Source organism: Amblyraja radiata, chromosome 7 (genome assembly GCF_010909765.2).
Source record: "Amblyraja radiata isolate CabotCenter1 chromosome 7, sAmbRad1.1.pri, whole genome shotgun sequence".
NCBI lineage: Eukaryota > Metazoa > Chordata > Chondrichthyes > Rajiformes > Rajidae > Amblyraja > Amblyraja radiata.
Genome location: NC_045962.1, coordinates 90,170,721 through 90,191,936, shown reverse-complemented (window position 1 = coordinate 90,191,936; position 21,216 = coordinate 90,170,721). Strand labels below are relative to the sequence as shown.

The 21,216-nt window shown below is 48.7% G+C and overlaps 1 protein-coding gene across 1 annotated transcript in view; it reads left to right on the top strand.

The window, feature by feature from the left end:
- The window catches only part of LOC116975639, a 613,100-nt gene that overhangs the window by 402,412 nt on the left and 189,472 nt on the right, over positions 1-21,216 (top strand). The gene's annotated exons all lie outside the window — the stretch shown is intronic.

Sequence of the window (21,216 nt, the reverse complement as noted above, 5' to 3'; positions counted from 1 at the left end):
CTTGGCCACAAAGCCTTCAATCCCCCCGTCCAAACATTGATGGTTCTTTGACCACAATTATCTGGTATTTTACCCTGAGTAGGGGAATCAAGAACCAGTGGACACGGGTTTAAGGTGAGAGGGGAAAGATTTAATAGGAACCGGAGGGGCAACTTTTTCCACACAGAGGGTGGTGGGTGCATGGAACAAGCTGCCAGAGGAGGTAGTTCAGGTGGCTACTGTAGTAACATGTAAAAGACACACGAAGAGAGACACAAAAAGCTGGAGTACCTGTGTGGAACAGGCGGCATCTCTGGAGAGAAGGAAAGACACAAGACACTTGGGCAGGTACATGGCTAGATAAAGTTTCGAGGTAGCATTCGGTTCATCCTTCCCCTGCTTTTTCGGTTAAAAACATAAAACATTTCAAAATGTGAAAAAAAATCAAACTCTCTCCGCCCACAACCCACCCTAAAACACAGGTTTTATAAACATCTAAGTATTAAAACTCTACCCCCCTCCCTATCTAACCCCCTCCTCCTACTCTCCCACCCCCCTCTCCTCTCTCCACCCCCCCTCCTCCCTCTCTCCCCCCCCCTCCTCTCTCCACACCCTCCTCCCTCCACCCCCTCCTCTCTCCACCCCCCCTCTCCTCTCTCCAACCCCCCCCTCTCCCTCTCTCCACCCCCTCCCTCTCCCCCCTCCTCATCTCCCTCTCCGGGACCGCTCTCCCCCCTCCCTCTCCTCTCTGGATCCTTCCCCCCCCCGTTGCTCATTCTCTCCATCCCCTCCCTTCTCCTTCTCCTTCTCCGTCGTCATCCTCCTCCTTCCACCCCTCCTCGCAACCCCCTACCCTCTCCTCTCTCCACCCCGCCCACCCCTCTACTACTCTCCCCCCCTCTCCTCTCTCCACCCCCCTCTCCTCCTCCAGCCCACCTCTCCTCTCTCCACCCCCCCTCCCTCTCATCTCTCCACCCCCCTCCCTCTCCTCTCCCCGAACAGAAAACAACATATTCAGGACAGAATAATATCGACAGAAAACAATATTATTTCCTCACCTTTCTTTGCACCTTCCTTCAAAATGCGGCGACCAACCGTCACCCCCCGCGCGCGCTCTCAACGGCCGCCCGACTTGGCGGGAAGAGGCAGCGCGCGGGGACGCCGGCAGCCAATGGGATGCATGAGGGCGGGTGGTGACAGCGCGGGAGGCCCCGCCCCCCCCCCGCCCGCGCGGCTCCAGCTGTCGAAGCCCGTTAACCCCCAACCGACCCAACTATCGACGCTCGTTCATCACGGCCTCCAGCTGTTGACCCTCCCGACGCCCATCAACCGTTTGCACCGCCACCCCCCCCCCCCAGCTGTGTCCGCCCATTAACCTCTCCCCTCCCCCACCTCTCCCCCACCCCTCCCTCTCCCCCACCCCTCTACCATCCCCTGCCCCTGTCTCCCCTTCACCCTCCCCCCACTCTCTCTCCCGCTCCCTCCGTCCCACCCCTCTCCCCTCTCTCACTCTTCACCCCCCCCCCCATTCTCCTCACCCCTCCCTCATCACCTCTGTCCCCCTCCTATTGACCCTCGCTCTTTCACCCACCCCAACAGTCGACCATCGCTCCTGGGCTGCCCGACCAACTGTCAACGCTCCATCCCGCCCAATGGCGGCCGGTGCTTCCCGCCCCGCCCGCACTGAAAACGGCCGCTTCTTTCCAATCTCTCTCCAAGGGGCAGTGACGTGACTTTGTTGTGGGTCCCAGCACACATTGGTGTTCTAGGGAATGAAAAGGTGGAGAAGTTGGCAAGGGAGGCTGTAAAAAAAAAGAAACATAGAGGTAAACTTACAACTATCCAAATCTGAAGGAAAACACATTGTGTGGAAGAAAATAAATCAGGAATGGCAACAATACTGGGAACAGGAGACAAAGGGGAGACACCTCTATTTGTTACAAAACAGAGTGGGCATTACAGCAAGAAGAGGGGGGAACAGGTAGTATTAACAAGATTGAGGATAGGACACACTCACCTGAACAGCACATTACAAATATTGGGGAAACACCCTACTGGGCTGTGAGGAATGCCATCAACCAGAAACAGTTCAGCATGCCCCAGTTGCATGTAGGAGATATGAGACAGAAAGAGGATTTATGATCATTGAAATGAGGAAAATTGGATTGACAGAAATATCAGTAAAGAACATTCTAGAGTGTGGAGGGAAAGGAAAAGGAATAAAGTTGTTGTTTGATTTCTTGAGGGCCTCTGGGCTTATAAAAAGGATCTATTATAAAGACATGAGTACTGTGGAATGAAGCCAGAAGGTGGCAGCAATGCAACATTGCGGATGCCGGCTGCCGTAAAACTCCAAAGAAGAAGTAGAATCTCTCTCCACCTGTCCCCTCCCCCTCTCCCTGCTCTCCCCCATCCTCACCCCCCACTCTCTCCCCCATCTCCCCCTCCCGCTCCCTCCCTCTCCCCGTTTCCCCCTCTCCTCACCCCTCGCCCTTCTCTCCTCACCCCTCTCTCCTTCCCACCCCTCTCCCTTCCCCCTCTGCTCTCCCCCCCCCACACCCCTCTCTCCCCCTCCCCTCTACCATCCCCTACCCCTGCCTCCCCCACCCCTCTCCCTTCCCCCTCTGCTCTCCCCTCCCCCTCTGCTCTCCCCTCCCCCACCTCTCTCTCCCCCCTCCCCATCCCTCTACCATCCCCTACCCCTGTCTCCCCTTTGCCCTCTCTGCTCTCCTCCCCCCATCCTCATCCCCCACTCTCTCCCCCATCCGCTCCCCCCATCTCACCCCTCTCTCCCCCCCCCCATTCCCTATTCTCCTCACCCCTCCCTCATCACCCCTTTCCCTGTCTCCTCCCCCCTCTCTCCCTATCCCTCTCTGTCCCTCCCCCCTGCCCCCCTCCTCTGTCTCCCCCTCTCTCTCCACCTCCCCCCTCTCCCCTCATCCCAGAACCGCTCCGCCCCGTCCACAACCCACAACTTTGTTGATGACATTGCGCTGCCCGCTGGGAATGCTTTCAAAGCTCGATTCCTTTAACCAACCTTCATTCACACTTCGTTTCTCAACAACGAAGTGCGGATTCCAACTGCTATTACAATACAGTTCGATAAAAGCGCCGGTTTTTAGTTTTCATTTGAAAAGTTTGTTTTGAAAAAAAATTTATGTTTGATTTCTTTTATTATTTCGATTTACACCATTTTCAAAAGGTAAAGGCTTTTTTTTCAAACTTAGACTTTTTTTTCAATTTTTATTTATATTTGAATAATTCTTTTTGCATAACTATTGAAAAACTTATTTGATCCGGTGATTTAGACATCTGAAATTGCTTTTCTTTAATTTACATTAAACAATTAATTTTTCCAAAATTGCTTATATTTGAAATTTTTAAATCCCCACTGTCTCTTTTCTTTTTTTTCAAACTTAGCCGTCCTTTTCAGTTTTCCACAGCCACTTTTCTGCCCCAGCTCTCGCTCTCTCTCTCTCTCTACACCCCACTTCAACTGTTTGCTCAGCCAGTGGTCTAACGAGTTGCTGAGCCTTGTTTCCATTCATAGTCAACGCCGTCTCCCTCTCCCCCCTCTCTCCCTCCCCGTTCCCCCTCTCTCCTCCCTCCTCTCTCTCCCCCTCCACTCTGTCTCCCTCTCCCCACTCTCTCCTCCCTTCCATCTTCCTTTCCCCGGTCCACCCTTTCCCGCCCGTCTCCCCCCTGTGTGTGTAGGGGGTGGTTAGTGTGTGTGTGAACCCCCCCGCAACTTCGTGTTGGGGGAACAGACCCAGCGGGTCTGCATTTGGTCTAGTAACATATAAAAGACACATGAAGAGAGACACAAAAAGCTGGAGTAACTCAGTGGGACAGGCGGTATCTCTGGAGAGAAGGAAAGATACTTGGGCAGGTACATGGGTAGAAAAGGTTTTGAGGTAAATGCGCCAAATAAGGGCAACCTGGACAGCATGGACATGTTGGGCCGAATGGCCTCTTTCCCTGCTGTATGTCGCTAAGCACAATTCTTATATCATTTATATACTGTAGGTGGTTATGCATGCAACCAAATATGTAGCTACCTCATTACCATTTGACACTCCCACCTTAGGTAGTATAACTGTAGTATCTGCATGCACCCTCCCTCTCTTGGTTCCAGTACGTGTGTAGACCAGTCGTGGTCAGTGCTGGGACGTGTGGATGTAGTGTCTTAATAAAGACTTAGTGAAGGATTAAGGACCACGTCTAAATACATCTACATGGTGTAGTGATGGCTTCGTCTTGTCGCAAGCCTTCCCCGTTAGTCTTTGACGCTGACATCGCGGAGCGATGGGACACGTTCGTCATGGACTACACCCATTATGTGAATATTGCACACCGTAATGACCCTGCTGCTGTCAAAGCATCGCTGCTATTGAACCTTGCTGGGCCTGATGCCATGAGGCGGGCTAAGTCGTTTGTGTACAGTCCAGCGGTCCTGGGCGAAGATGACCAGATTGCTGAGCCAGCCGAGCCTCCTGACGACCCGGTGTGTCTGTTGAGGAAGTTTACTGAAATTTGTGACCTTCCCTCGAACCGCATTTTGGAGCGGGCTCGGTTTTTTTCTCGCAAGCAACAGCCTGAGGAACCTGTGGAATGTTTCATTGCCGACCTCCGCTATCTAGCTCAGCGCTGCCGTTTTGGTGAGTTGTGTGACCAGCTCACGTGGGACATGTTAGTTACTGGCATGTTAGACCAGAAGTTGCGGGCTGATTTATTACGGAGGCCTGACCTCACGTTGAACGAAGCTGTGCATGCTTGTCGCATTGCTGAGGTTGTTACTCCGTTTCGTGGGGAGAGAGGATCTGGGAACCGTGCTGTTAGCGTGGCTGCTCTGTCTGTGCCGCGGCGGCCACCGAACAGTTTTAAACCACAGCCTCGCCCAGCTCCTGCCCCTCGCCCTCAGAGTGCCAGGAAGTGCCCCAATTGTGGGTATGGACATTTGCCACAGTCTCTGTGCCCTGCTTATGGAAAAGCCTACAACTATTGCAGAAAACAGAACCACTTTGCAGCGGTCTGTCGTTCCCATGGGAACGTCGCTCAGCCTCCTCGCCAGGTGTTACACAATCTCCAGAGGATTGAAAGTGTCCTTGATTCTCAGTACATTGAGGAGTCAGCCCCCGAGTCAGACTCCAGCATCTCTATGGGGGATGCCAGTGTTTACGCTCTGCTGCACAACCAGACTCGACTCCCCGACCCATCGGTGCTTGTTACTGTTAATGACAAGACCTTCTCTGCGAAATTGGACACTGGTGCCAAGGTCAGCGTAATATCAACATCACTCTTCCACCAGATAAGGTCTAATGAAAGTTTGACTGCAGACCGCTCTGTGCTCCGATCGTACGGGGGGGAGGAGCTGACACCTGTGGGGAGGGTAACTTTCCACTGCAAGCTACAGAAGACATCTCGTGACCTGTCTTTTTTTGTGTTGGATTGTGATTGTGTGCCTCTGCTGAGCAATCAAGCATGCCAGGATCTGGGTCTGGTTGCTTTCGACAGCACAGTCCATGAGGTGAGGGTGGTGCTGGACCCTGTCTCTGAATACCCTGACCTCTTCGATGATCAGCTCGGTAAGCTGCCGCATGTATATAAAATTACTACTGATTCCTCCATAACTCCTGTGTGCCGTCCGCCTCATAGGGTCTCTTTCGCGATGAAAGACAAAGTTAAAGCGATGCTGGACAAAATGGTAAACTTGGGGGTGCTAGAAACTATCAGTAAGCCCACTAGCTGGGTGTCTACGATGGTTGCCACTATAAAATAAGGGAAGAATGAAATACGGGTCTGCATCAACCCGAAGGACTTGAACACTGCCATTAAGCGGCCCCACTACCCTATGCGGACTGTTGAGGATGTTGCGGCCCAGGTTGGTCAAGCCACCGTATTCTCAGTCCTCGATGCTAGGAGTTCCTTTTGGCAGGTTCCACTGCACAGGGAGTCAACTGACTTGACAGCTTTTGCAACGCCATTTGGGAGGTACAAATTTTTAAGAATGCCTTTTAGGATAAGCTCGGCGAGCGAAGTCTTCCAGCGCTCCATGGAGCAATTGTTTGCCGGGCTGCCATGTTCCATCATTGTCGATGATATCCTCGTGTATGGTCGGGATGTCACGGAACACGACCGAAATCTCCGACGGGTCCTCGACCGGGCTCGCCAGATAAACCTCAAGCTGAACCCGTCCAAGTGTAGGTTCCGGTTGTCTGAAGTGTCGTATGTCGGCCACATCTTTACCTCTCGTGGCCTGAAGCCTGACCCAACAAAAACTGCTGCCATCTCCGAGTTCCCTGCACCTGTTGATGTCGCTGGCCTGCAGCGGTTTCTCGGTATGGTAAATTATCTGGGTAAATTTGTTCCGCGTCTAAGTGAGCTCAGTGCGCCGCTGCGCCTCCTGACAAAGAAGGATGTTGCCTGGTCGTGGAGTCCGCAGCACCAACAGTCGTTTGACACTTTGAAAAAAATGCTGGTCAGCACTCCGGTTCTCCGGTTTTTCGATCTCCGACTACCAATTGTGGTGACCTGCGATGCCTCTCGTTTTGGTCTCGGTGCAGCCTGCATGCAACTATGTGATGGAGATTCTCTGCAGCCTGTCTCGTTTGCCTCTCGTACCATGACGGACACTGAGCAAAGGTATGCCCAAATTGAGAAGGAGCTCCTTGCTGTGGTGTTTGCGTGCTCTAAGTTCAGGGACTTTCTCTTTGGGGTTCGGTTCACGGTGGAAACAGACCACCAGCCGCTGGTTACGATATTAAACAAACCTATTCATGCTGCCCCGGCCCGTCTGCAGCGGATGATGCTACAGCTACAGCGGTTCGATTTCAACATTGTGTATAGGAGGGGTACCGAGATGCATGTTGCCGATGCTCTGTCGAGGGCACCTCGGTCCTCCTGTGCCCAGCATCCATACGAGCAGGAGGACCTGCATGTGCTGAATGTGAATTTTGTTCCTTCAAAGCAGCTGCGGTGCCTGCTCGAGCACACTGCTGCCGACCCTGACTTGCAACAGCTGTCTGCTGTCATTCTGCGCGGGTGGCCCCGCAAGCCTGCCTCTCTGCCTGCTGGCGTGCGCCCCTTCTTCCTGGTTCGGGATGAGCTTGTGGTTCGGGAGGGTATCGTCGTGAAAGGTCACAAGGTGGTGATCCCTGCCTCACTCTATGATGCTTACTACTCTGCTGCTCATTTGGGGCATCCGGGCGCTGACGCTACCGTTGCTCATGCTCAAGGGCAGTACTATTGGCCTGCCATGGCCAAGTATATCAAGGCTCGAGTGGCGGCGTGCTCCGAGTGCAACTCCATGTCCCCTCACCAGCCGCGGCAGCCCCTGTTGCAGCAGCCGGCCCCCGACATGCCCTGGTCTTCACTGGCTGCAGATATTTTTGAGTGGCGTGGGAAGCACTACCTGGTGTTGGTGGACTCGTATTCATCCTGGTTTGAAGTGGACCTTCTTCCCACCATCACATCGGAGATGGTCATCGGCAAGCTGCGACGTCATTTTGCTGTCTTTGGTTCCCCGGTCAAGCTCCAGACTGACAACGGCCGTCAATTTACTAGCGCCGAATTTGCTGCCTTCGCTACGAAATGGAACTTTACTCACTTTACTAGCAGCCCTGAATTCCCTCAGAGTAACGGACTGGCTGAACGTGCTGTGCGCAGCGCGAATACGTTGCTGGAGCAGTCTCGCTTGTCAAACTGCGATTTTTATCAGGGACTGTTAAATCTGCGAAACGTGTCTAGAGACGGTGTTTTGGGTTCACCTGCTCAGCGGCTCATGTCCCGTGTCCTCCGGCCGCCAATGCCGATCGCTCAGCAGTCGCTTGTGCCGGTGGTACGCCACCCTGATGCGGTCCACCGCCGTATTTCTCAACACCACGAAATCCAGCGCCGGTCCCACGACAAGTCTTGCCGCCCCCTACCCCCCCTCACGACGGGTCAGGTTGTCCGTTTGCAGTCACCTACCGGGTTTTCCAAGCTTGCCACTGTAGTAGGAGTGGCGGACTCACCCCGTTCCTATTTAGTAGACTACGAGGGCATTGTGTACCGTCGCAGTCGCCAACATCTGTTAGCTGTCCGGGAGCCTGCGCCTCTGCTTCCATTCCCAGAGCCTCCCTCTCCGTGGCTCGACTCTCCTCCTCGGATTGTGCTGCCTGGTCCTGTTGTTGTTCGTGCCCCTACCGTCCCTCTAACGGTGCCTCTGAGTTTCGCCTCCCCGGCTGGCACGTCTCCTCCACGTCTTTCGCCTACTGATTCTTCATCTTCTTCTTCATCTTCTTCTTATCCGCCTCGGCAGTCGCCATCTAGCAGTCCACCGGTTTCTGGCCAGTCTCCTGTTTTTCTGTCTGATCCGCAGTCCCCACGTTGTTCTCCGCCTCTGCCTTTCTCTTTGGGGGAGGGGAGTGAGGGTGAGGGTGCTGTACGGACCCGCTCAGGTAGAGTTGTCCGGCCCCCTGATCGGTATGGCGACTTTGCTTAATATTGTGCTGTTTGATTAATTGATACTGTTACTATGTTGCAGGCTTGTATAATTACCCTGCTGCTGTTTATTCTACGGGAAAGGATGTAGGTGGTTATGCATGCAACCAAATATGTAGCTACCTCATTACCATTTGACACTCCCACCTTAGGTAGTATAACTGTAGTATCTGCATGCACCCTCCCTCTCTTGGTTCCAGTACGTGTGTAGACCAGTTGTGGTCAGTGCTGGGACGTGTGGATGTAGTGTCTTAATAAAGACTTAGTGAAGGATTAAGGACCACGTCTAAATACATCTACATATACTGTTCCTTCCCAACAGTCATCAAGCAACTGAACCATCCTACCACAACCAGAGAGCGGTCCTGAACTACTATCTACCTCATTGGAGATCCTCGGACTATCCCTGAGTGGACTTTGCTGGCTTTACCATGGATCGTCACCTTGTCGTGGTGGAGAAGCTTGTGTGGTCCTGAGATCCTGAGAGCGATGTCGTCTGGAGCTATGCTCCTGGTAGGGCCACCCATATAATAATAATAATAATAAACTTTATTTATAAAGCGCTTTAAACAACCGCAGTTGCCACAAAGTGCTGTACATGAGAACTCATGGACAAAAAGTTATTACAAACCATTAAAAACCGTAAAACGAAGGACTAAAAACAGTAAAAATTAAAAGACATTAAAAGCACTAAGAACAGGAGCAATGTCTCAGCCAGTGTCGAAAGCCAGAGAATAAAAATGAGTTTTTAGGGAGGATTTGAAGATGGACAGTGAGGGGGCCTGTCTGATGTGCAACGGCAAGGTGTTCCAAAGTGCCGGAGCAGCAACAGAAAAGGCTCTATCCCCTCTGAGCTTCCGCTTAGACCGTGGTACCTCAAGGAGCAGCTGATCAGCTGACCTGAGGCACCGGGCAGGAGCATATAGGTGGAGCAGCTCAGAGAGGTAAGGCGGGGTGAGCCCATTCAACGATTTGAAAACAAATGAAAGAATTTTAAAATGAACTCGAAAGTGCACTGGGAGCCAGTGAAGGGAGGCCAAAATTGGCGTAATGTGCTCCCTCTTTCGAGTTCCGGTCAAAAGGCGAGCGGCAGCATTTTGAACCAGCTGGAGACGAGCCAATGAAGCTCGTGCGACTCCAGAGTAGAGTGCGTTACAGTAATCCAGCCTAGATGTAATAAAGGCATGGATTACTGTTTCAAAATGCTGCCGCTCGAGGATGGGCTTCACCTTTGCCAGCTTCCTTAGGTGAAAGAAGCTGAACTTAACCACCGCGCCTATTTGTTTATCTAGTTTAAAATCACCGTCCATCCTAAAACCCAGGTTTAAAACTGTTGGCTTTACGGACAATGCCAGTGGACCCAAGTCAACAAAGGGAGGTTCACGGCAGCCATTGGGGCCAAACAAAATCACCTCTGTCTTTTTTTCATTAAGTCCCAGAAAGTTTAAGGCCATCCAGGACTTAATGTCCTCAAGACAAGACAGAAGTGATTTTAGAGAATAGTCGTCTTCTTTCCTGAGTGGCATATATAACTGGCTATCATCTGCGTAAAAGTGAAAGGAGATGCCATGCCTTCTTAAAATTGAGCCCAGAGGAAGTAGGTATAGAGAGAAGAGCAGGGGCCCTAAAATTGAGCCCTGTGGAACCCCATATGCCAAGGGAGTGGAGGAGGATTCAAAGCCAGCAAGGCTTACACGCATGGTTCTGTCTGCCAGATAGGACCTGAACCATCCCAGGGCACTGCCACAAATGCCCACTTGGTGCTGTAATCGGAAAATTAAAGTTCCATGGTCCACTGTATCGAAGGCGGCAGATAGGTCCAGCAAGACAAGAACCACATAATTACCGGAGTCGTTTGCCAGGAGGATGTCGTTAAAGACCCTTAGCAGAGCCGACTCTGTGCTATGCATAGCTTTGAATCCAGACTGGAAAACCTCCCGGATATTGTGCTCATCCAGGAAGAGTTTCAGCTGAGCATAAACTACTTTCTCCATGATTTTAGAGATAAATGGCAGCTTGGAGATCGGCCTAAAATTGGCCAGAACAGTTTGATCCAGGCCGGGTTTCTTAAGTAGTGGTTGCACTACTGCATGTTTAAAATTTACGGGGACAACCCCAGAACACAAGCTACTGTTTATGATGGCGAGAACCGACTGCCCTATACTCGGGAAAACCTCTTTAAAAAGAAGAGGAGGGACAGCATCACAAGGGGAACCCGACGGCTTAATATGCCTAACCACATCCTCTAGACCCGACAATGTCAGAGGCACAAACTTATCGAATGCCACCAGGCATGGGGCCGGAACAGAGGGGTCAGAGGCAGGAGCTGAGATGAGAGCCAGGGCTCGGGTTTAGCTCTGGGCTGCAAAGTTTTGGCGGTAGGGTCGAGGGGGAGGTCTCTGACAAAGAGCAATCCAACCAAGACCTCAACGGTGGAACAGGCGGAGGACGATGGCTGACCTTAGTGGAGCGTCACAACAGCTGGGAAGGCAGATGAACGCTGCAGCAGAAAAGGGTCTCCGGTTGTCTTGGACTCCATGCCACTGGATCCTGACCCAGATACTTTGCTACTTAACAGGTACTTTGGATCTGTCTTCACTAAGCAGGACACAAACAATCTTCCTGATGTACTAGTGGCCAGACTTTTTAAGAAAGGCGGAAGTGAGAAAACAGGGAATTATAGACCAGTTAGCCTGACATCGGTGATGGGGAAGATGCTGGTGTCAATTATAAAAATGAGATAGCCGAACATTTGGATAGCAGTAACAGGATCGGTCCGAGTCAGCATGGATTTACGAAGGGGAAATCATGCCTGACTAATCTCCTGGAATTTTTTGAAGATGTAACTAGGAAAATGGACAAGGGAGAGCCAGTGGATGTAGTGTACCTGGACTTTTAGAAAGCATTTGATAAGGTCCCACATAGGAGATTAGTGGGCAAAATTAGGCCACATGGTATTGGGGGTAGAGTGCTGACATGGATGGAGAATGGCAAGCAGTGACTAGTGGGGTACCGCAAGGCTCGGTGCTGGGACCGCAGCTATTTACAATATACATCAATGATTTGGATGAAGGGATTCAAAGTAACATTAGCAAATTTGCAGATGACACAAAGCTGGGTGGCAGTGTGAACTGTGAGGAGGATGCTATGAGAATGCAGGGTGACTTGGACAGGTTGGGGGAGTGGGCAGATGCATGGCAGATGAAGTTCAGATTCATCTTTAATTGTCATTGTCAGTGTACAGTACAGAGACAACTAAATGTAGTTTAATGCGGACAAATGTGAGGTTATCCACTTTGGTAGCAAAAACAGGAAGGCATATTACTATCTAAATGGCGTCAAGTCGGGAAAAGGGGAAGTACAACGGGATCTGGCGGTCCTTGTGCATCAGTTTATGAAAGTAAGCATGCAGGTACAACAGGCAGTGAAGAAAGCGAATGGCATGTTGGCCTTTATAACAAGAGGAATCAAATATAGGAGCAAAGAGGTCCTTCTGCAGTAGTACCGAGCCCTAGTGAGACCACACCTGGAGTTTTGTGTGCAGTTTTGGTCCCCTAATTGGAGGAAGGACATTCTTGCTATTGAGGGAGTGCAGCGTAGGTTTACAAGGTTAATTCCCGGGATGGCGGGACTGTCATATGCTGAGCGAATGGAGCAGCTGGGCTTGTACATTCTGGAGTTTAGAAGGATGAGGGGAGATCTCATTGAAACATATAAGATTGTTAAGGGCCTGGACATGCTAGAGGCAGGAAACATGTTCCCGATGTTGGGGGTGTCCAGAACCAGGGGCCACAGTTTAAGAATAAGGAGTAAGCCATTTAGAACGAAGACGAGGAAACACTTTTTCTCACAGAGAGTGGTGAGTCTGTGGAATTCTCTGCCTCAGAGGGCGGTGGAGGCCGGTTCTCTGGATGCTTTCAAGAGAGAGCTAGATAGGGCTGTTAAAAATAGCAGAGTCAGGGGATATGGTAGAAGGCAGGAACGGGTACTGATTGGGGATGATCAGCCATGATCACATTGAATGGCGGTGCTGGCTCGAAGGGGCGAATGGCCTACTCCTGCACCTATTGTCTATTGTCCAGGTCTGTCAAGGACCGTGGGGTGGCTGTCTGTGCACCAGTCTGTGCACCAGTCTCCCCACGTTAAACAAAGTGACGCACAGGCGTCCTCCATGTCATACTCGTTTCGTGTGACCGCCGATGATGAAGAACGTCATTCCCTTATCATGTATCTGTACACTGTGGACGGCTCGATTGTAATCATGTATTGTCTTTCCGCTGACTGGTTGGCACGCAACAAAAGCTTTTCACTGTACCTCCGTACACGTGACAATAAACTAAACTGTAACCTGTAAACAAAAAATGCTTTTGAATTATAAGTGCATATATTACACTTACCAATTCAAAATGGAAGTGCTGGACTAGATTAGAGTATTTTCAGTTTTAGACTGTGGTTTTGGAGTTCAGTGTGAAGTTATCTCTGTCGGCTGCTGGTGACGGATGTGTTACACACAGAGCAAGTTTCCTGCTTATCCGTTACTCAATAAAAAAGCAAATGTTGGAGGAAATATTTATCTTTCAAATGAACAACACGAGATTGTGACAGAATTCACAGGCCAAAGGTTTGGTCAAGGGTGTGGTGTGGTGTGGTGATAGACAATAGGTGCAGGAGTAGGCCATTCGGCCCTTCGAGCCAGCACCGCCATTCAATGTGATCATGGCTGATCATCCCCAATCAGTACCCCGTTCCTGCCCTCTCCCAATATCCCCCGACTGCTATCTTTAAGAGCCCTATCTAGCTCTCTCTTGAAAGTATCCAGAGAACCGGCCTCCACCGCCCTCTGAGGCAGAGAATTCCACACACTCACAACTCTCGGTGTGAAAAAGTATTTCCTCGTCTCCGTTCTAAATCAAGTCAAATCAAGAGAGTTTATTGTCATGTGTGCCAGATAGGACAATGAAATACTTGCTTGCTGCAGCACAACAGAATGTTGTAAACATAAATACAGAACAGTTCAGTGTGTCTAAGTAAGTAAGTAAGTTTATTGGCCAAGTATTCACATACAAGGAATTTGCCTTGGTGCTCTGCCCACAAGTAACAACATGACATACAGTGACAGTTACGATTGACTCAGAAAACACTAAACATTAATAACAATACAACATTAATGATAAAACACCATTGATCAAGCATGTGAACCAACAAAATACCAGATCAAAGGGAGGCTACAGATTTTTGGCTGTTGAGTAGAGCAACTACTCGTGGATAAAAACTGTTTTTATGTCTGGCTGTGGCAGCTTTGACAATCCGGAGTCGCCTTCCAGAGGGAAGTGATTCAAAGAGATTGTGGCCAGGGTGAGAGGGGTCAGAGATGATCTTGCCCGCTTGCTTCCTGGCCCTTGCAGTGTACAGTTCAATGGAGGGAAGGTTGCAGCCAAGTAGCCGGAAGCCAGAGGGTTGGGAAACTTTCATAAGACAACAGAAGGAAACAAAACGGGCAATACGGGCTGAAAAGATGAAGTATGAAGGGAAGCTGGCCAGGAACATAAAGAAGGACGGTAAAAGCTTCTTTAGATATGTTAAGGGAAAAAGAGTAGCAAAGTCAAATGTGGGTCCCTTGAAGGCAAACACGGGTGACATTATTATGGGCAACAAGGAAATGGCAGAAGAGTAGAATAGGTACTTCGGATCTGTCTTCACTAAGGAATACAGAAACAATCTCCCAGATGTACTGGAGGACAGAGGATCTAAGGGGGTAGAGGAACTGAAAGAAATTTTCATTTGGCGAGAAATAGTATTGGGTAGGCTAAAGGGACTGAAGGATGATAAATCTTCTGGGCCTGATGGTCTGCATCTCAGGGTCCTCAGGGAGGTGGCTCTAGAAATAGTGGACACATTGGTGATCATTTTCCAATGTTCAATAGATTCAGGATCAGTTCCTGTGGATTGGAGGATAGCTAATGTTATCCCACTTTTCAAGAAAGGAGCGAGAGAGAAAATGGGGAATTACAGACCAGTTAGCCTGACCGGTGGTGGGAAAGATGCTGGAGTCAATTATTAAAGAGGTAATAATGGGGCATTTGGATAGCAGTAAAAGGATTAGTCCAAGTCAACATCGATTTATGAAAGGGAAATCATGCTTGACTAATCTAAAAATTTTTGAGGATGTGACAAGTAAAATGGATGAAGGGTTGCCAGTGGATGTAGTGTATCTAGACTTTCAGAAAGCCTTTGATAAGGTCCCGCACGGGAAACTGGTGACTAAAATTAGAGCACATGGTATTGGGGGTAGGGTGTTGACATGGATAGAAAATTGGTTGGCGGACCGGAAGCAAAGAGTAGGAGCGAAACGGGTCCTTCTCAGAATGGCAGGCAGTGGCGAGTGGAGTGCCGCAAGGCTCGGTATTGGGGCCGCAACTGTTTACCATATATATTAATGATTTGGAAGAGGGAATTAGGAGTAAGTTTGCGGATGACACAAAGCTGGGTGGCAGTGTGAACGGTGAAAAGGATGTTAGGAGGTTGCAGGGTGACATGGACAGGTTGAGTGAGTGGGCAGATGCGTGGCAGATGCAGTATAATATAGATAAACGTGAGGTTATCCACTTTGGTGGCAAAAACAGGGGGGCAGATTATTATCTCAATGGGGTTACGTTAGGTAAGGGGGAGGTGCAGCGAGACCTGGGCATCCTTGTACACCGGTCATTGAAAGTTGGCTTACAGGTACAGCAGGCAGTGAAGAAAGCTATTGGAATGTTGGCCTTCATAACAAGAGGATTTCAGTATAGGAGTAAAGAGGTTCTTCTGCAGTTGTATAGGGCTCTGGTGAGACCACATCTGGAGTATTGTGTACAGTTTTGGTCTCCTAATTTGAGGAAGGACATCCTTGTGATTGAGGCAGTGCAGCGTAGGTTCACGAGATTGATCCCTGGGATGGCGGGACTGTCATATGAGGAAAGATTGAAAAGACTAGGCTTGTATTCACTGGAGTCTAGATGAGGGGGGATCTTATATAAAATTACAAAAGGACTGGACAATCTAGCTACCTGCTGGATTAGCGCGGCCTTTCCTGCCGGGATCGACCAGAGCTCCAGCAGTGGCGGGACAGCGCTGAAACATCGCGGGGCTGGCGATGCCTTACCGGGGATCGCCGTCTGGAGCCCGGAATGCTGGACCTGCTGCACCGACATCATGGAGCTGCGGTTTGCGGGCTCCCAACGCGGGCGGCGCTGATGGACAGCACGGGGTCCTGTGACTCTGCCCGGCTCGGGAGCTGCGGACTCGGGAGCTGCGGACTCCGGCTGCGGGAGGCGGCTGATCAGGAGGTCCGGGCCGCTGAGGAGGAGGATGTTCACCGTCGGGGTTCGGCGTCGGCGTTCCACCAGCCCGGCGTGAGGGCCTGAACATCGGGCCACCCGGGGCGGCGACTGCGGGTGCTAGGAAGACCTCGACCACGAGTGAACATCTGGGAAGAACGGAGGGGAGGCTGGCTGGACTATGGTGCCTTCCTCACCTTGGTGCCACTGTGTTATGTTGTGTCGTGGACTTTCAGTGTTTGTGCTTTTTTTTAAATTCTATTTTATTTTTAATATGTTTTATTATTTATTATTATTTTTTGTTTTTTATTTTTATGATACTGCCTGTAAGGGAAATTCATTTCGTTGTCTCTAACTGAGACAATGACAATAAATTTGAATACAATACAATACAATACAAGAAAAATGTTCCCAATGTTGGGCGAATCCAGAACCAGGGGCCACAGTCTTAGAATAAAGGGGAGGTCATTTAAGACTGAGGTGAGAAAAAACTTTTTCACCCAGAGTTGTGAATTTATGGAATTCCCTGCCACAGAGGACAAGTCACTGGATGGATGTAAGAGAGAGTTAGATAGAGCTCTCGGGGCTAGTGGAGTCAAGGGATATGGGGAGAAGTCACATGTTCCCGATGTTGGGTGAGTCCAGAACCAGGGGCCACAGTTTAAGAATAAGGAGTTAGCCAATTAGAATGGAGACGAGGAAACACTTTTTCTCACAGAGAGTGGCGAGTCTGTGGAATTCTCTGCCTCAGAGGGCGGTGGAGGCAGGTTCTCTGGATGCTTTCAAGAGAGAGCTAGATAGGACTCTTATAAATAGTGGAATCAGGGGATATGGGGAGAAGGCAGGAACGGGGTACTGATTGGGGATGATCAGCCATGAATGGCGGTGCTGGCTCGAAGGGGCAAATGGCCTACTCCTGCACCTATTGTCTATTGTCTATTATCTTCCCCACTACCGATGTAAGGGTAACTGGTCTATAATTCCCCGGTTTCTCTCTCCTTCCTTTCTTAAAAAGTTTGGAGATGTCACATTTAATTCCCTCATCTAAATCGTTAAGAGATATTGTAAACAACTGGGGTCCCAGCACCGAGCCTTGCGGTACCCCACTAGTCATTGCCTGCCATCCTGAAAAGGACCCATTAATTCCTACTCTTTGCATCCTGTCTGCCAACCAGTTCTCTGTCCATGTCAATATCTTACCCCCAATACCATGTGCTCTAATTTTGCACACTAATCTCTTGTGTGGGACCTTGTCAAAGGCTTTTTGAAAGTCCAGATACACCACATCCACTGGCTCTCCCTTATCCATTCTACTTGTTACATCCTCAAAACAAGTGGAGTTACATTGGCTACCCTCCAGTCCACAGGAACTGATCCAGAGTCGAGAGAACATTGTAAAATGATCACCAATGCATCCACGATTTCTAGTGCCACCTCCTTGAGTACTCTGGGATGCAGACCATCAGGCCTTGGGGATTTATCTGCCTTCTGTCCCAACAGTTTACCAAAAAACATTTTCTGATCAATGTGGATTCCCTTCAGTTCCTCCCTCCCACTAGATCCTCTGTCCCCGAGTATTTCTGGGAGATTGTTTGTGGCTTCCTTAGTGAAGACTGAACCAAAGTACTTGTTTAACTGTTCTGCCATTTCCTTGTTTCCCATTATAAATTCACCTGTCACTGACTATAAGAGACCTACACTTGTCTTCACTAATCTTTTCCATTTTACATATCTAAAGAAGCTTTTTCAGTCAGTTTTTATATTCCCCGCAAGCTTTCTTTTATGCTCTTTTTCCCCCTCCTAATTAACCCCTTTGTCCTCCTCTGTTGAGTTCTACATTTCTCCCAATCCTCTGGTTTGCTGCTTCCTCTGGCCAATTTATATGCATCTTCCTTGGATTTAACACTATCCTTGACTTCCCTCGTCAGCCACGGTTGAGCCGCCTTCCCCGTTTTATTTTTTCGCCAGACAGGGATGAACAATTTCTGGAGTTCATCCATGCGGTCTTTAAATCTTTGTCATTGCATCTCCACCGTCAACCCTTTGAGTATCATTTGCCAGTCTGTCCGAGCCAATTCCCGTCTCATGCCTTCAAAGTCTCCTGTCTTTAAGTTCAGGACCCTCGTCTCTGAATTAACCGTGTCACTCTCCATCCTAATGCAGAGTTCCACTATATTATGGTCACTGTTCCCCAAGGGGCTCTGCACAACAAGATCGCTAACTAATCCTTCCTCATTACACAATTGATCAAGGCAGCAAGATTTGCTGAACCACTTCTGCTTTCACTCACTTGAAGACTCACCCCCCACCTCTCCCCTCTCTCCAAAACGCAGTGAATTAGTCTCGTTGAACGCTGTTGGTTTTGTCTTCCTGAGGCTTGGCGTCTTGTAGAGACGATCGCATCCTTTCAACTGGCAGGTAAAGACTTTTATTCACTCACGTTTACATTCAACTCTCTCGCGTCGGGATGCATCACAGCACGGTTTGGGAACAGCTCCGTCCAAGACAGCGAGAAATTGCAGAGATTTGTGGACACAGCCCAGACCATCACACAAACCAACCTCCCTTCCTTCGCCTCCATCTACACCTCACGCTGCCTCTGCAAGGCCAGCAGCATCATCAAGGACCAGTCTCACCCCCGGTCACTCCCTCTTCTCCCCTCTCCCATCGGGCAAGGGGTACAGAAGTGTGAAAATGAACGCACACCTCCAGATTCAGGGACAGTTTCTTCCCGGCTGTTATCAGGCAACTGAACCGTCCTCTCACCAACTAGAGAGCGGTCCTGACCTCCCATCTACCTCATTGGTTACCCTCAGACTATCTTTAATTGGACTTTACTGGACTAAACATTTTTCTCTTAATTGTAATCATGTGTAGTCTTTCCACTGACTGGATAGCACGCGACAAAAACGTTGTTCACAGTACCTCAGTACACGTTACAATTAACTAAACTAACTAACTAACATCTGAAGAAGGGTCCCGACCTGAAACGTCGTCTGTCCATTCCACCCACAGATGTTGATACAAGGAATTAAGGTGCTTGTAGAAAAAGTACACACAGTGTGCTGGAGTAACTCAGTGGGTCAGGCAGCATCTGTGGAGAACATGGATAGGTGATGTTTCACAGTGCTGGAGTAACTCAGTGGGTCATAGAAACATAGAAAATAGGTGCAGGAGTAGGCCATTCGGCCCTTCGAGCCTGCACCGCCATTCAATATGATCATGGCTGATCATCCAATTCAGTATCCTGTACCTACCTTCTCTACATACCCCCTGATCCCTTTAGCCACAAGGGCCACATCTAACTCCTTCTTAAATATAGCCAATGAACTGGCCTCAACTAGATTCTGTGGCAGAGAATTCAAGAGATTCACCACTCTCTGTGTGAAAAATATTTTTTCTCATCTCAGTCCTAAAAGATTTCCCCTTTATCATAAAACTATCCTTTATACTTGAACCCCTTGTTCTGGACTTGCCCAATATCGGGAACAATCTTCCTGCATCTAGCCTGTCCAACCCCTTAAGAATTTTGTAAGTTTCTATAAGATCCCCCTCAATCTTCTAAATTCTAGCGAGTACAAGCCGAGTCTATCCAGTCTTTCTTCATATGAAAGTCCTGACATCCCAGGAATCAGTCTGGTGAACCTTCTCTGTACTCGCTCTATGGCAAGAATGTCCTTCCTCGTATTAAGAACCAAAACTGGACTTCCGGTGGCGCTATGGAGTAGGAGAGACTCGCGCCAGCTAGCTCCGTGAAAAATCCGAAAAAACGGGAAGAAAAGACAGATCCTACCTGCAGAACCCGGGACCGATTGTTTTGAACTAAGCCCGTGACGTCATCAGGCGCGCGACACCGGCAGTATGTCGACTCAACATACTCCCCCCCACAAGGCAAAAAACGGCAAGACTAAAGAGGTAGGCCCAACTGAAGCCTCGGCCTCAGGTTTAACAGCATCCCGAGAAGACATCTCAAAGAAGAAGAAAAAGACTGAGATGGAAGAATTAAAAACGTTCCTTAAGGAGGAACTTAAAAATCTTAGACAGGACTTTAAAGAGGATCTAGCATCTTTTAAAAAAGAAATGAAAGACCAAATTAAAGAAGAAGTTACAGAGATGGTACACGAAGTCCTTGAAGACTGGAAATTAGATATGGAAAGAGATATGACCCAAAATGTTGAAGAAGTAAATGAAAAACTGAATAAGATGGAATCCAGATTTGATTCTAAACTTGAACCTATTCTCCTGACATTAGACCAACACTACAAGATTGTAAAAGAACTTGAGGAACTTGCTGAGACAAGCACCGCAACTACAAAAAAACTCATCACTGAGAACCAACGCCTATCAAAGTTATTGTATCAAATAACTGAAAAATGTACAGACTTGGAGGGACGACAGAGGCGTCAGAATTTAAGAATCGTGGGCATCCAGGAAGGCAGAGAGGGGACTCGTGACCCCCGTGAATTTGCTGCAGAAGTACTGAAAACAATTTTGAACCTGGATCAGGCGCCATTACTTGCCCGAGCGCACAGAGTGGGTCGCCCAAAGGTGGGCGACCGACCAAGAATAATGATAGTAAAGGTCCAATATGACCATGTATTGGATGACATGATGAGGAAAATTGGTAAAAGCAGAAATCTTGTATATGAAGGAGACAAGATTAGCGTATTCAGAGATTACCCCGTGGAAGTTGCTAAGAAAAGAGCGTTGTTCACAGAAACAAGAAGAATACTGAAGAACATAAAGAATCTGAGATATGGACTGTTATACCCCGCAACACTGAGAGTCAGTTACGAGAAGAAGGAATACTTCTTCATCAAGCACACGGAAGCATTTGAATTTGCCAAGAACGTCGAGGACAAGATCGAAGATTGAAAAATATTCAACTCTTAACACCTACCTATCTCGCAGAGAAGATATGGAACTCTAAACTTTAAACTATTATATTTAAGAGTTGCCTAAAATTCGCAATAAGAATTGGGTATATTTCCTACAACGGATATATATAAAACTAACATTCTAGTACTAACCTCTAACAACTATTAATAATCAAGAATATTAACTAACACTAACTAATGATAACAAGATTATTTAGATTATTTAAGAATTAATTAAAAGTATGAAATATAAGTAAAGTATGATTCAGGTATTTTATAATGAGAAATGTCTGATGGCCCTTGCCCTGATGTTTTCGTTTTTGATTATTCTTTGATAAATGTTTAGATTATACAAAACTAATATCTCAATTTGAGACTACTAATTATACCATTAATGGAATATAATCAATATTTCTTTCCCCCCCACAAATTGTATGCATCGAATTGGAAACTTTCCTTTTAAGGAAAGCACGGAGCTAGTATTTTTATAAACCAAAAGCTACGGAAGTCCATAGATGCTTAGCCACATTAGGGTGGCTATCACTAACTGCACTAATTGTAGT